Source organism: Schistocerca piceifrons, chromosome 4 (assembly GCF_021461385.2).
Source record: "Schistocerca piceifrons isolate TAMUIC-IGC-003096 chromosome 4, iqSchPice1.1, whole genome shotgun sequence".
Lineage (NCBI taxonomy): Eukaryota > Metazoa > Arthropoda > Insecta > Orthoptera > Acrididae > Schistocerca > Schistocerca piceifrons.
In genome coordinates, this window is record NC_060141.1 from 427,995,528 (window position 1) to 428,009,805 (window position 14,278).

A 14,278-nucleotide genomic window follows, 5' to 3' on the forward strand; every position below is an offset into this window, starting at 1 on the left:
ACCAGCTTTCATCTGAAACACAAGAGACCTCCACCCTGATCTCCAATGAGCTATCGCTTGACACCACTGACGTCGCAAATTGGCTGTGGTTTGCGGTCAGTTGAATGCAGTCTGCAGGGCGTAGGGCCGGAGCTGTCCTTGACGTAAACCGACTTTTAAGAGTTCGTCTGAGGACCTACAGCTTTGTGACCATGGACGTGAAATAAAAGAAATTTATTCCACATTTTCGGGTCACTCATAGCCACTCATAGACGGCAGGTGGTAGCGCTAGCAGCGGCTGGTATACAGGGTGTTACAAAAAGGTGCGGCCAAACTTTCAGGAAACATTCCTCACACACAAATAAAGAAAAGATGTTATGTGGACATGTGTCCGGAAACGCTTAATTTCCATGTTAGAGCTCATTTTAGTTTCATTCCAACGTGATCAAATTGTAAATTTTCACAATCAACATGTGTGGGCTGACGAGAATCTGCACGCAATTGTGCAATCACGTCATCAACACAGATGTTCTGTGAACGTTTGGGCAGGCATTGTTGGTGATGTCTTGATTGGGCCCCATGTTCTTCCACCGACGCTCAATGGAGCACGTTATCATGATTTCATACGGGATACTCTACCTGTGCTGCTAGAACATGTGCCTTTACAAGTACGACACAACATGTGGTTCATGCACGATGGAGCTCCTGCACATTTCAGGAGCGCAACATACCCAGTCTCGTTTACCCCTGGTGAGCGTAACCTCAATAGAGAAGTACTGAGAAATGGAAAGTACTGTGAAAAAGCAAAGGACGGGAGATCTATGTTCTCAGTCATTTAAAAATGACTGGGAATTGCAATTCTTTTTTGTAGCCGTCGGCGAAAACTCACAGTGCTTGCTGTGCCGCCGAATAATACGCGGCCAGCGTAAGTTTTCAATTGAAAGACACTACAACACATATCACAAAGACGAGTGTTGTGTACTCAACAGTGAAGAACGGCAAGCAAAATTAAATGTCCTTAAGAAAATGGATGAGACACATCAACTCGATTTTACTGTACATCAAAGTAACTGATACTTCTTGAACTCTTAGTTTCTTGTGTTACATTTATGTCTATTTTACTGTACGCTGTACAATGTACTGTTTTCAAATTTCCAGAATGACAACCACACTAAATCTTCACTGCGAGCAAGTTTTAAAATCGCAGTAAGACTTACACAACCTGTGAAACCCTTTTCCGAAGGAGAGTTTGTGAAAGGGTGTCTGATTTACGCTGCAGAACTTGTGTGTCCCACGAACGTTAGCAGGTTTCAAGAAATCAGTCTATCCAAACAAACAGTGACAAGACGTATCAGTGCTGTGGCCGGCGATGTGCACAGGCAGCTAATAAATAAGGCTAAAGACTTTGTTGCTTTCTCTGTTGCGCTCGATGAAGCAACAGATGTTACAGATACAGCCCAGGTTGTGATATACATACGAGGTATCGGTAACGCACTTTGTGTAACAGAGGACGTTTTGGACTTAGTACCTATGAAAGGGACTACTACAGGTGCGGACTTACTCCAAGCTGTTGAGCAAGCGATTGATGGTGTCGGTATGGACTGGAATCGGTTAGTCTCAGTGACCACAGATGGAGCACCATCAATGCAAGGCCATCAGAGAGGACTCATAGCATGGATGCTCAAAAAGCGTCCTAACGCACAGATGAGGCGTTGCATGGAATTCACTGCATTCTGCATCGAGAGGCGCTTTGTGCAAAATCAGTAACGTTAGCAAACGTCATGCAAATTATTGTGCGTACTGTAAACTATCAGAAGACACATGGGCTTACGCATCGCTAGTTTCGGCGGTTCTTGGAGGAATTAGGAGCGGAGTACGGCGACATACCTCACTATATCGAAGTACGCTGGCCCAGTCGAGGTAAATATTGTAGTGTTTCTGTAGACTCAACAGTTTCTCAACAACAGTGAGTGATGATGGCGTCAAAGACTGTGAGGTAACCAATATATCTTTTCCGTATCACGCTTGACGAAAGTCCTGCCAGAGTGATATATTGAAGGGCTTATTTCAATAGTGGTACAAGTCCATTTTTCTTCATTTTGAGATACAGAGTCCTAAAGTTAAATGTGCGCTGAAAAATCTGCATTTGAGATACCAAAAATATTGAAGCATATGGCTTCTTGCTGGAGATGAACCTTTCTTTCTGTTTGTTTGGATGATTAATTTCAGAAGCATTATAGGCAGCAAAGTGGCGTTAATGGACTTGTACCACTATTGAAATAAGCCCTTCATATCCATTGGTCACTTTTCCGAGGAGAGTTGAATGGTTAACGGCAGCAAAGATCTACCCATCTAATAAGGCATCGCAGGCGAAGAAGTTACAACTCGGCGACGTTAAATTATCGCGGATCTACGCAGGAAAATTCCTTCCACGAGTACATTTGAGAGCTAGTGTAGGGGCGAAATTCCTCTATCGAGTGTTCTCCGTATGTGCGATACGTACACCCACTCTTCAATAGCGTTGTGTGTTCTTTGTATCTAAAATTATAATTTATGGCAGTTTTCCCGATTCATTTGGAGATGCAGCTATTTTAATTAAAGGATCCCTGAAATTCTGCACTACAAGCAGTAGATCGCTAGTAAAATAAGGTGAAATAAGCAATAATAATTATTCAGTTCCAAAAGACGAGTAATAGCTGTTCTTGCCTATACGATAAAGTAGTTGAAGTAGTAACTCAGGGAATATTAATGTAAATATCAACTAGGTAATGTTATTTAATTCTTTATACCGGTAAAATTAATGCCGTAAGGCTCTCTCTAACATCTAACCACATATTCTTAAATTTTCACATTAAATTAATTATGTCACATGTTTTATAAGGGGTCTACATGCAGTAGGGACCGCAACACTTAGTAATAGTATCACATAAATAGCGAATAATATAACAGCTAAAGCAAAAGAAGCATCCTCGATTGCGCTTCACCAAAAGCGGCAAAAACGAGGTACTACGGGACGACTGCCTTGGCCTCCTTGGTCTCGACGGGGAGCAGGCACGACGACGCGGATCTTAAGTCCACGCTCACAATACGGACGCTATGGGTGCACCACTTGCGCGTTCACAGACTGTGAATAACCTACGCCAAGGCACTGTTGTTAATAGTTTTCGACGTCAAAGTAATAAATATCAAACATGTACAAAAATTCTCCGTGTCAGACGTTGGGACAGCGGCAACTTATCCTTCAGCGTGCCAACGGTCGTGGTCATAGCTAGTTTGCTATACAGTATACATCCGAAAACACGACCGGGGATATTGCAAGACAACCTGAGGACAGGATTGCATAGAATTTGTCCCTTAAAGAGAGCAGCCAACGGAGCTAAGTGAATAAGAAACGCAATTAATTAATATAAAGATAGTAACTATTACATATGTTTCACTTGACACTTGTTTATTCAGTAAAAGATATAATAAGTTTGTAGGTAAATCTTTCATGATAGTGACCTGTGGTGTGCGTACTGTAAGACCTTCGGTACACACACCATCAGATTATTTGACTTGTCGCTCTAACGAAGTAGGCGAGTGTCAGCAATATGTCTCGTGGTCTCATCGTGGCGTGTTTATCTTCTGCCGTTAGGTCAGACGACAGAAGTGCCACTTGCACGCTTAGAGTAGCAGATTGACAGTGACCAACTTTAAACAGAACTTGATTAATTTTCACACACATTTATTAAAATAACAAAAAGCATAAACCTTACTTAACTTGGTTCTGGATGCTATTTACAATTGACAATCTGAAGTTCCTTTGGTCTTGGTACGTTAATCTTATACTCACATATCTCTGATACTTGACAAAGTGTCTATACATTTATCTTCATGGCTATGTACAGGAATATGATAATGTTATTAGGCGCAGACTGAAACTTGACTGGTACAGACTAATGCAGACCGACTAATCGGAGGTCTGTACACTCGTTATAATACCTAGAGCGTTCAGGTATTACTGCGCGAGTGTGATCCGCGATGAGAAAAGGTTGTACGTTAGCAGCAATCTGATTGGCTGCGTTACATATTAATACGTGGATCGGCGTAAGCAGAATTTGGTCCGTCTCTAAGACAGCGCCATCTCGTAGTGTGGAGACGGACGAGCGCTGCGCCGGCGCTGTTGTGCTTAGCGGGGCGCGCTCTAGTGGGAAAGTTGTGTACGCACTGACTACGCGGAACTATGTCCACAACATGACCTGAAGCACGCATCCTAACTTTTAAAAGAAAGACTTCTATGTAACAATCCCAAAGTCACCATACATTTTGACACAACGAATATTTTATGAAACAAACGCCACGTAAGTGTGAAGAGAAGTACAATAAATTCGGAAGAGGATCTGTAAGAGAAACTGAAGGCACAAAGGCAACTGCTACACAGTTCAGTCACATTAATAGACCAGCTGTGGAAAGCTTTAATGACATCTCCAAGGCTAGATGTGTACTTTTGTTGATCCACTGTGCATTCCAGAACGGCAAGTTCACACGGAGAATGTTGCGATTTCCCAGGCCACAACACTTTCTCCGCGCCATTCTGCCATGCACGGCGGTACGCGAACGGCTTACAAACTTAAGCACGACAATCAGTGATCATGCTCTTTTGGAGTCAGATAACTCGCCCCATTTCCGCATCACGACAATGATTGCACTGTTTCCCGCATGTCCCGAAAAGCTTTATACAGGGTGTTACAAAATGGTACGGCCAAACTTTCAGGAAACATTCCTCACACACAAAGAAATAAAATATGTTATGGGGACATGTGTCCGGAAACGCTTACTTTCCATGTTAGAGCTCATTTTATTACTTCTCTTCAAATCACATTAATCATGGAATGGAAACACACAGCAACACAGCTTACCAGCGTGACTTCAAACAGGGAAGTGGAGCCACCGCCGTTCATTTAGGACACATGTCTAATAAGATGTCGCTGTCGCACACGTGCGCACTGTGCAACACTTCCGCACCTCTGCACACTGTGCAGCGTTTGGCCGGCCCTGCTCTGAGCGCTTTTCGTGCCATTTCTAACAAGGGAACCTCCCCATCGCACCCCCCTCAGATTTAGTTATTAGTTGGCACAGTGGATAGGCCTTGAAGAACTGAACACAGATCAATCGAGAAAACAGGAAGAAGTTGTGTGGAACTATGAAAAAAAAGCAAAATATACAAACTGAGTAGTCCATGCGCAAGATAGGTAACATCAAGGAGAGTGTGGGCTCAGGGGCACCGTTGTCCCATGGTTAGCGTGAGCAGCTGCGGAATGAGAGGTCCTTGGTTCAAGTCTGGTACGGAAACAACTGGTTCCCCCGTAGCACTCTCCATACAGTGACGCGGTCAAAGTTACCTTGTACAGCAGCAACTTCTCTGACGCCGACATTAGGGTTATCGTCAACTGCACGAAGAATTGCCTCGTCCATTGCAGGTGTCCTCGTCGTTGTAGGTCTTCCCCAGTCGCGAGTCATAGGCTGGAATGTTCCGTGCTCCCTAAGAAGCCGATCAATTGCTTCGAACGTCTTCCTGTAGGGACACCTTCGTTCTGGAAATCTGTCTCGATACAAACGTACCGCGCCACGGCTATTGCCCCGTGCTAATCCATACATCAAATGGGCATCTGCCAACTCCGCATTTGTAAACATTGCACTGACTGCAAAACCACGTTCGTGATGAACACTAACCTGTTGATGCTACGTACTGATGTGCTCGATGCTAGCACTATAGAGCAATGAGTCGCATGTCAACACAAGCACCGAAGTCAACATTTCCTTCCTTCAATTGGGCCAACTGGCGGTGAATCGAGGAAGTACATACATACTGTCGAAACTAAAATGAGATCTAATATGGAAATTAAGCGTTTCCGATGTCCACGTAACATCTTTTCTTTATCTGTGTGTGAGGAATGTTTCCTGAAAGTTTCGCCGTACCTTTTTGTTACACCCTGCATTAATCCTGTTGTTCATTGTACTTCCTTGGTTTTCCAGATGTTTCGCCAGATGCCGGCAATCGTTTATCAGCTCCTTCGAGAACGTTCCAAAGGGCCGCTGCCAGTCGCCAGAAGACTTCCTGAAAGCGTTGTAGCGCAGTGGCCAGTTTGCCCAGCGAGGGTGGTGGCAGCAGGCGGTGGCCGAGTTTGCCCGCTCGGCAGGTGGTCGCTACTCCTGGGCTGTGGCTGTGTCAACAGCTCCCGGCGGCGATTTGTAGGCCAGGCGGCTGCGGCAGCGGCCGCGGCGCCACCGGCGCAAACAGCGCCTCTGTCAACACGGGGCGAGCCTCCGCAAAACAGACCACTCTGCTCTGCTCTGCCCTGCTGTCTCTGCGTCTGCTCTCTGCGGCGGGACAGAGTTTTTGCCCTGTTGCGGCGCAGCGGCGGCGCCGGCGGACTGTATTCCCTTCCTTAGTCCCAGCTTTGTCCTCCTGAGTTATCACGTAGCAAAGCAGTGATTCCTAGTCTACACCTATAAAATCCACAAGCCACCTTACGGTGTGAAGCGGAGGGTACCTTTGCAACCACTGTCACTTTCCCCCTTTCCTGTTCCATTGCCAAACGCGCATGGGTGGAACGTCTGTCGATAATCTTCAGGATGAGCTCTGATTTCTCTGATTTTCTTCGATTTGGTCATTTCGCGAGGCGCATGTTGCAAGAATGTGTTACCCATCTCTTCCTCGAACGTATGCTCCTGGAATTCCATCAGAAACCTCTCCGTGATAGTTAACTCCACTCTTGTAGCCAATGTGGTTTGTTAAGTTTGTTGAGCGTCTCTTTATAGAGTTGTACGGAGGTCATGGTGAGATGAGCCGCTGCCAGGGCCGCAGGTACAGAGGGGTGCAAGAACTGACCAGCTAAAAAAAATTTAAGAATTAACAGGAAGAAGTACGTGAGTTCTTCTGACTAGGGATAGGAAAACCCGACCGGTTGAAACCGATACATGTATTTTAGTTCTGAATAGCCGGTATATCGCTGTGTTTGCTTCATGTCAGTTACAAATGGTATTTTTATTTTTGCTAATAATCAGGTAAAAAAACAAAATACCAATTAGCCATGACAACCGCGCTACAGTTCTTGGTTTTAAAATAAACTTTTTTAAAAAATCGAGTAACTTTTATTCGTGAAAGTTGCATTGCTTGGAAATACTGAATCATTATAGAAAATGGGAAAAGCGATCAGCGCTACAGTGGAGATAGAAACGAGCAACAAACACATGACATAAGAACTGTTACAGCTTTGCTGAGACAATGATGTACCTGTTACCACGGGGCGTCGCCTGTTGGGTGGTACAGTGTGCGAGACTTAGCCCATTTGGTCTATGCGGTAGTTTCTCGCTGTTGTCGTCGGACATTACTTGTGTTACAGAATGGCACCATGCCTGGACTGGAAGTATTTCACGAAGTGCGGTATTAATGAAGTACAATAACCGATCTGCTGTAAAAGATTAAGAACGGGATGAACCACAACAAACTTGCGACACGTAAGGATAAAAATCTTAGCAATTCATTCATAGTTTACAATAAAAATAGAGAGTAGATGATCTGTTCCCTGTGGCTAATATGCCTTTACCTGCTGTAGGTTTTCAAAACGGACGAATTAACATGAAAAATATAGTTCTTCAACCTCAGCTATCACGCTTCAACACACTATTCGTAATGCTCAAATAATAGTACGATCCTCGCTTATAACATGATTTTTGAGCAGTGTTAAAAAAAATAGAATCAGTAGGAGAACACTGGTGATTTTTTTGGAGTATTCAGCCACTTATCATTTTTAGAGAAAAGCAACGAGCTGTGGACGGACTAAGTTTCCTTTTATTTGCATATTTAATTTAATATGTTGATTCTACGTATGTTGAAACTGAGGTAGTCAAAATTTCTCAGTCTTTGTTCGATTTCTACGCTTACTACAGGAAATAATGCGAATAAAAAACCCAAAATTGGTTATCTCAGAAACTCGTTATTCTGAGCTGTTTTAACACTCAGTACAGTCTGGTGTTGAAGTGTTGAAAAAAAATAGACATATCCGAAAACCAGTTGTTTCAGCGACCATCGTGTACCTGGATTCTGCCGGTGAAAAGAAGCCTTTCCTTCGGCCAGAGACAGTAAACGCACGGTGTGGTCATAGTCATTTCTTTCAGGTAGCATCTTAAAGAAATGACTACTTACTGAAGAGACGTCGCATGGAGTAAATGTCAACAGTGTGCTTGGTTCATACAGCTGTAGCCTTCACAGCTAGCTCACGTTCAAGAATGAAGTTCTTGCTATTACTTCACTGCGGTATTGTATCTTAAATGTTGGCGAGTGGATGTCGAAAGAAAATGCTATTTGATGAAACTTATCGGTTTTTGCCGATTTCTGCCAGATGAGAAGTGCAGTGAACCTGTTGAAGCCATAGTGTCTGAAAGTACGTATTTGATAGAGCAATAAGTGAAATGGTAAACAGATTTCACATACAGTACATCATTTCATCCCATTTTAGTTTTCTGTCTGGAACGCTTAAGTGGAACTCTGTATTTTATTTTGAAAAAAAAAAAAATGCATTGCAGTTCGGTGTAAAAATAGTAGAGCTAGTTAACGAAAGAGTGGCCTTCAATTCCAGCAGAAACAGCTGATGAGCAGTGTCGCAGCTTCCCATATGGATATTTTGAAAGTTTTTTCTTCAAAGAATGGTCACGAGATACTTACTCAAATAGTTTGAGGTTATTTATGATAATTACAGTGACTGCAGTTTCTTGTGGACGCAGTTTCAGCAAATTAAAGATGATAAAAACTGCTTGAAGTCGTGTACAGGCGAAGCTGGGAGTCAAATTCAGCTGTCTTGTCGATAGAATACGACACAGCTGCTATATTTGACTTCACTGATATAAAAAATGAGTTTGTTTTCCTCAACGTAAGAATATGGAAAATAAAATTACAATAAAACGTAATTTCGGGAAAGGAATATGTTCTCAATACTTGTTCGTAGTCTTTTAAAAAATATTTCTAGTTCAAAATTTATGCACTGTTGATAATCTATGAAAATAAAATAAAAACTGTTTTTGATTATACATCACAATAAAATCAAGGTACGATAGCTGTCATAAATAATAAAATACAGATCTTGTTTTACTTTTAGTTCTTTTAGAAAGTTGCGCAATTTGATATTTATTTACTACAATGGTATATTTAATTTGTTGCTTGCACTACTTGTCATTTATATAGCTCATTTAAGTAATTTTGTATTACGTTAAATCTACCTTACAAATTACAAATCAGTGTAGAAGAAACTGTTTAAAGGCAGTTTTTCAGGGGGGGGGGGGGAGGGGGCGGCGGCAGGTGGATGTGTGAGGCCCAGGTGTGTGGCAGGTCTACCAACTGCTCAGGACTATCTCGGTGTGGCTCTGCCCTCACGATTACTAAACCATCCAGCGACGACGCGTGCCGCTCTGCGATGGATCTTCTCTATCTCATTAGTTTACCCTACTTGGTAAGAGTCCCAGACAGGTGGACAATACAGCAGGAACGGTAGAAGAAATGTTCTGTGGGCCGCTTCTTTCCTGGGTGAGTATGGTTATGTCTCAAGAGATATGGGCTATAGGGAGAATGTGTTCCTCAACTCTTCTTCAAACGTACGCTCTCGGAATTCCAACAGAACCATCTCCGTGGTACACAACGCCTCTATTGTAACGGCTGCCGTTGAAGTTTTTCGAACATCTCTGCCACAGAGCCGTACCGAGGCCACAGCGAGATGCGCCGCCGCCAAGGTCGCAGGTTAAGAGAGGGTGCAAGAACTGACAACCTAAAAAGAAACAAGAAAGTAAGTAGCCTTTTCTTAAGATTCTTACTGTCATCTCCACAATTCGTTATATGTCGTCATTCCGAACTATTACTAGGTATTTTAAGATTGTAACTGTTTCCAGTGATTTTTTACAGGTAGCGCAATCGAACACTAATGCGCATTGTGTCACATTTATTTCCGTTAAGGGTCAATTGCCATTCTCTGCACATATCGAACCTCTGCAGGTCATTCTGCATTTCGCCACTGTCTTCTGGAGTTGCAACCGTCCTACAGACAACAGCACTGTCTGCAAAAAATCTCACATAGCTTCCGATGGTTATCTATTAGATCATTTATATATATTATGAACAGTAATGGTCAGATAACATTCCCTTGCGATCATCCAGAAAATACCTTTATATCTATAGATTTCATACCACTAAGAACAACGTATTCAGTTCTATCTGTGAGAATGTCCCAAGTCCAGTCAGAAATTTGGTCCAGTAGGCCTACTCGGTAAACTCGTATTTCGTTCACTAAACTACACTGTGGAACTGTATTAAATAGCTTCCAGTAGGAACAGGTCGTCAACCCTAGAGACTTTGCCAACGGCGCTCTGGATACCGTGTACGAAAGGAACCAGCTGTTTACCTGATTGATATTGGTTTTTATAGACGACAATTTCGTTCTCCAGAAACGTCATAATGCTTGAGCATAGAGTATGTTCCATAAATTTTGAAAACGGGAATAACATGTGTTTTTTTTTTTCACTCGATTGGTACCCTCAGTTATTCCAGCGACCTACAATACACTAATGTCAGCAGGGCAGAAAGTTCTGTGTAGACAACCAGAACTTCCACTGTTGGGGACTGTTGCTCATGAACAGGTTCATGAGCGGAAGCTCTAGTTGAAGTTTAGCACCTAATTACACTTTAGATGTAAACAAAATAATTATAATAATAAACACTCCATTTCAAAAATGACGAAATAGTTAATTAACGTGGAAACAAAATGCAATGTTTTGTACATCTTTCATTGAATCAAGAAACAATTACTCGGTACGGTGTCTGATACTGCTTATAGCTAATAAAATATTTTTAATGTTCTGTTTGTTCTCGGCTAGTGCACATCAGTCTAAAATCCACTTTAACACTTGTAAGTTGTGGGTTAAGGCTTCATTCGATAACAGTGGTACTTGTCGTCAACATTTCGCCAAAATGCCGCGAGTTCTGTTTTATCAAAACCTATTTTCTGTATGTTATCGTAGCTAATGTGAAGAAACTGTACATTCTATTCGAATTTCCTGATTCGAAAATGGTGTTCGAAACCAGGCTGGTATTTATCGATTTTCCAACTGAGGAAAACTGTTGCTAGTAGAATTTTTTTAATGGTGAGAACTGCTGAGTTCATCTTATTTCATTGTTTCCACGTGCAGATTATCATCAGTTTCTAGGACAGTGTAATGCCCTGCATTGGTAAGACCTCGGTTTGGGAAGAAAAGCTGGCAACATTATAATATGATGTTAAAATATTCACCTTATTTTCATACAGGCTAAAACTAAGGGCGTTTATTTTCCGAAATAAATTGGCAATGTACGCCAGTCTGCAAACAATGAGCGACAAGGAAGTGGCTCGGTTATGGCACGTTTTCCACCTACGAATGAATTTCAAGTACCATGGTTCATACATTTCTTTCCTTCTCATCGTAACGCAACCACAGGCTCATATTTGAAAGTCTTAGGTAATAAATATTACAATATAACGAAATAGTGACAATACAAATGTTTCTTTTGAGATAGCTTTGTTCATCATTGAAGTATTGAAACTTTGTGGTAATTTTTGCGTCACCTGTGCCAACTGATCTTGTACTTCCCTCATTTCTCTTTTGTATTGCTTATTGATTTGTTTCTGACTCTGTTTGAATTTCCTATTTCCTCGTACTCCTCTGTAGCAGTAAAGGCTACCGGTCTTGTATCATTCAAATCATCATCTACCTTCGTAGATAAATTTGTTAACTGATCCAAAAATTCGGCTTTTTTTGCAATAATATGCTGATTCCCTCCGTGAGTTTTTCTGAACCAGGTTTAAGAGTGTCCATTTGTGTCGTAATCGTATCTACTATGTACTTTAAATTTTCCTGATTTTTTACAAGTTGCACGACTGTATTAGTAGATGCAACAGAGACAGTTTTAGCCTGCAAGGTGTCGTGATTTTCGTGTACAGTGGTCTGCAGTTCTTTTATGGCTTCTTCATGATTCTGTAATGTGTTTTCATGTCACAAAAAATAAGCTATAAATGACCACAATTTTGTGTCTTTACATCTTCAGAAATTTTTTGATATTTCATTCGATTTTGAGTATCTCAGCGGTTAATTCTTCACGTTGTTTGTTCAAGTGTTTGTTTAATTTCGTCAGTTATGTCTGACTTTTGAAGTTGTCGCTGCGTTTGTTTCTAATTTGGTCCATTTGTTACTGTATTCGTTTCTGATTTTGTTCCACTTGTTGTTGTGTTTGTTTTTGGTTTGATCAAATATTTGAATTAATTGCAATAACTATATTTTAGAGACTGAAACACGTTCCTTTGTGTTTTTCGTCAGTGCGTTTGGACCGGCAATATTCATTTTTTGAAAAGCAGAGAGTGTGTCTTGACTTAATTGGGAAAAGTATATTCACACAAAACCTGAATCTACGGTATTTGCAAGATCAAGTTCTGTTATTTCGCATTCCTGAGGCGAACTGTTACCGACCGATCGATCAACAATAATTCCCTGTTCAATGATTGTTTCAATTTCTACCCCTTATTTACTGCTTGGTCCATGTCCCAAAACACTATTATCAAATTATTGCCTTGAACATTCATCAATTCGTTAATAGGTGGTGCTAACAAGCTACACTCGTCATCACTGTCATTTCTCAATTTGCTTTGCAGCCTAGTTTTACACTTTTCAGTCATCACTATTTTGCACAATAACACACAAAAAACAATTCGAAAAGCAAAAACAGGAAGACACACTAAAATAACACTGAAGATAATCAACATCTAATTAGTTGCAAAAGTGACTGCGAGATACTTCGTGCAAATCCACATCGATGCCACAACTATTTTGCTCATGACAACACAGTACAACAACAAGAATCTACAAGTACAAAGGAAATTCCATACATAGAATATATGTGCCAGCAGTAAAAAACAACTAATTTCTAATCATGCACTAATGATTCACACTACAAGTAAAATCAGAAGATTCCAGGTGCAAATCCTGGCAGGGTCGCCAGGTGAAACTTCTTTGTGTAAGTGAAACTACTGAGTGAAACTGAACCTATTGTATCGCTACTTATTTTTATCCTTTCAACACTGACCTATGGAATTTTCCCTGACATTGACAACTCAACTTAACTTATTCATTTATTACCCACAATACACAAGCCCAACGTAATCTGACTGCTATAGTAAAACAACATAACTTCAAATAATTAACACAAAAGAATGGCCCTGAATTGGAAGAAGTCCTAACAATAACCCATACTTTTCATAAGTCAGTTACCTCACAGGAAATCTTCATAACATGAACTATAGCAATTACAGCAAGCAGCAACTACAGCCAGCTAAATAAAAAGATTTTAACTACTATATGCTCTAACTATTAGGAGGCATATGGTTAGCAAAAGAAAGATTTCATTGAAGAGCAAACAATGTATTTAGCAGCTTTTACCTTATTCATGTGACATCCAGTTCCAAAAATTATATATACGTCAGTAATTCCACTACACAAACATTACCAACTACATCCATCCTCATTTTACAATGCATGTCCTACCAACACTGAGTCTCCATGAAGGACACACTTCCAAGGCGTCCGCTTGCTAACTGTTAACAGCTAGTCCGTCCAACCACGGAGTCTCTTACTGGGGATGCAGAGCGCTTTCAGCGATGTTAATACAGTCTATAGAGTTGCCAACATACAAACATGTGAACAGGCTACACTACTTACAGTATAATCGACACCTCTTTGGTTTTACCCTCAGAAAGTATTATTTTCCCCCAAAGGGGTAGTTATCCATAGGTTGAGAACCATTGTACTTGCAGCATTGTAGAAAATAAAATCAAAAGAGAAGATAAACGAGGCGCTTGAGATCTGGTATGAATATTAAGTAAACTAATTAAGAGGCCAATGGCCTTGCCGCAGTGGTAACACCGGTTCCCGTCAGATCACCGAAGTTAAGCGCTGTCGGGCTGGGCTAGCACTTGGATGGGTGACCATCCGGTCTGTCCAGCGCTGTTGGCAAGCCGGGTGCACTCAGCCCTTGTGAGGCTAACTGAGGAGCTATTTGATTGAGAAGTAGCGACTCTGGTCACGAAAACTGACAGCGGCCGGAAGAGTGGTGTGCTGACCACATGCCCCTCCATATCCGCATCCAGTGATGCCTGTGGGGTGAGTATGACATGGCGGACGGTCGGTATCCTTGGGCCTTCATGGCCTGTTCGGACGGAGTTTAGTTTAGTTTAGTTTAGTTTTAATA

The 14,278-nt window shown here is 41.6% G+C and overlaps 1 pseudogene; it reads left to right on the top strand.

Annotated features, from left to right (window-relative positions):
- The first annotated feature begins 13,925 nt into the window (after window positions 1–13,925).
- Window positions 13,926–14,043, top strand: LOC124796638 (annotated as a pseudogene).
- Window positions 14,044–14,278: the final 235 nt, after the last annotated feature.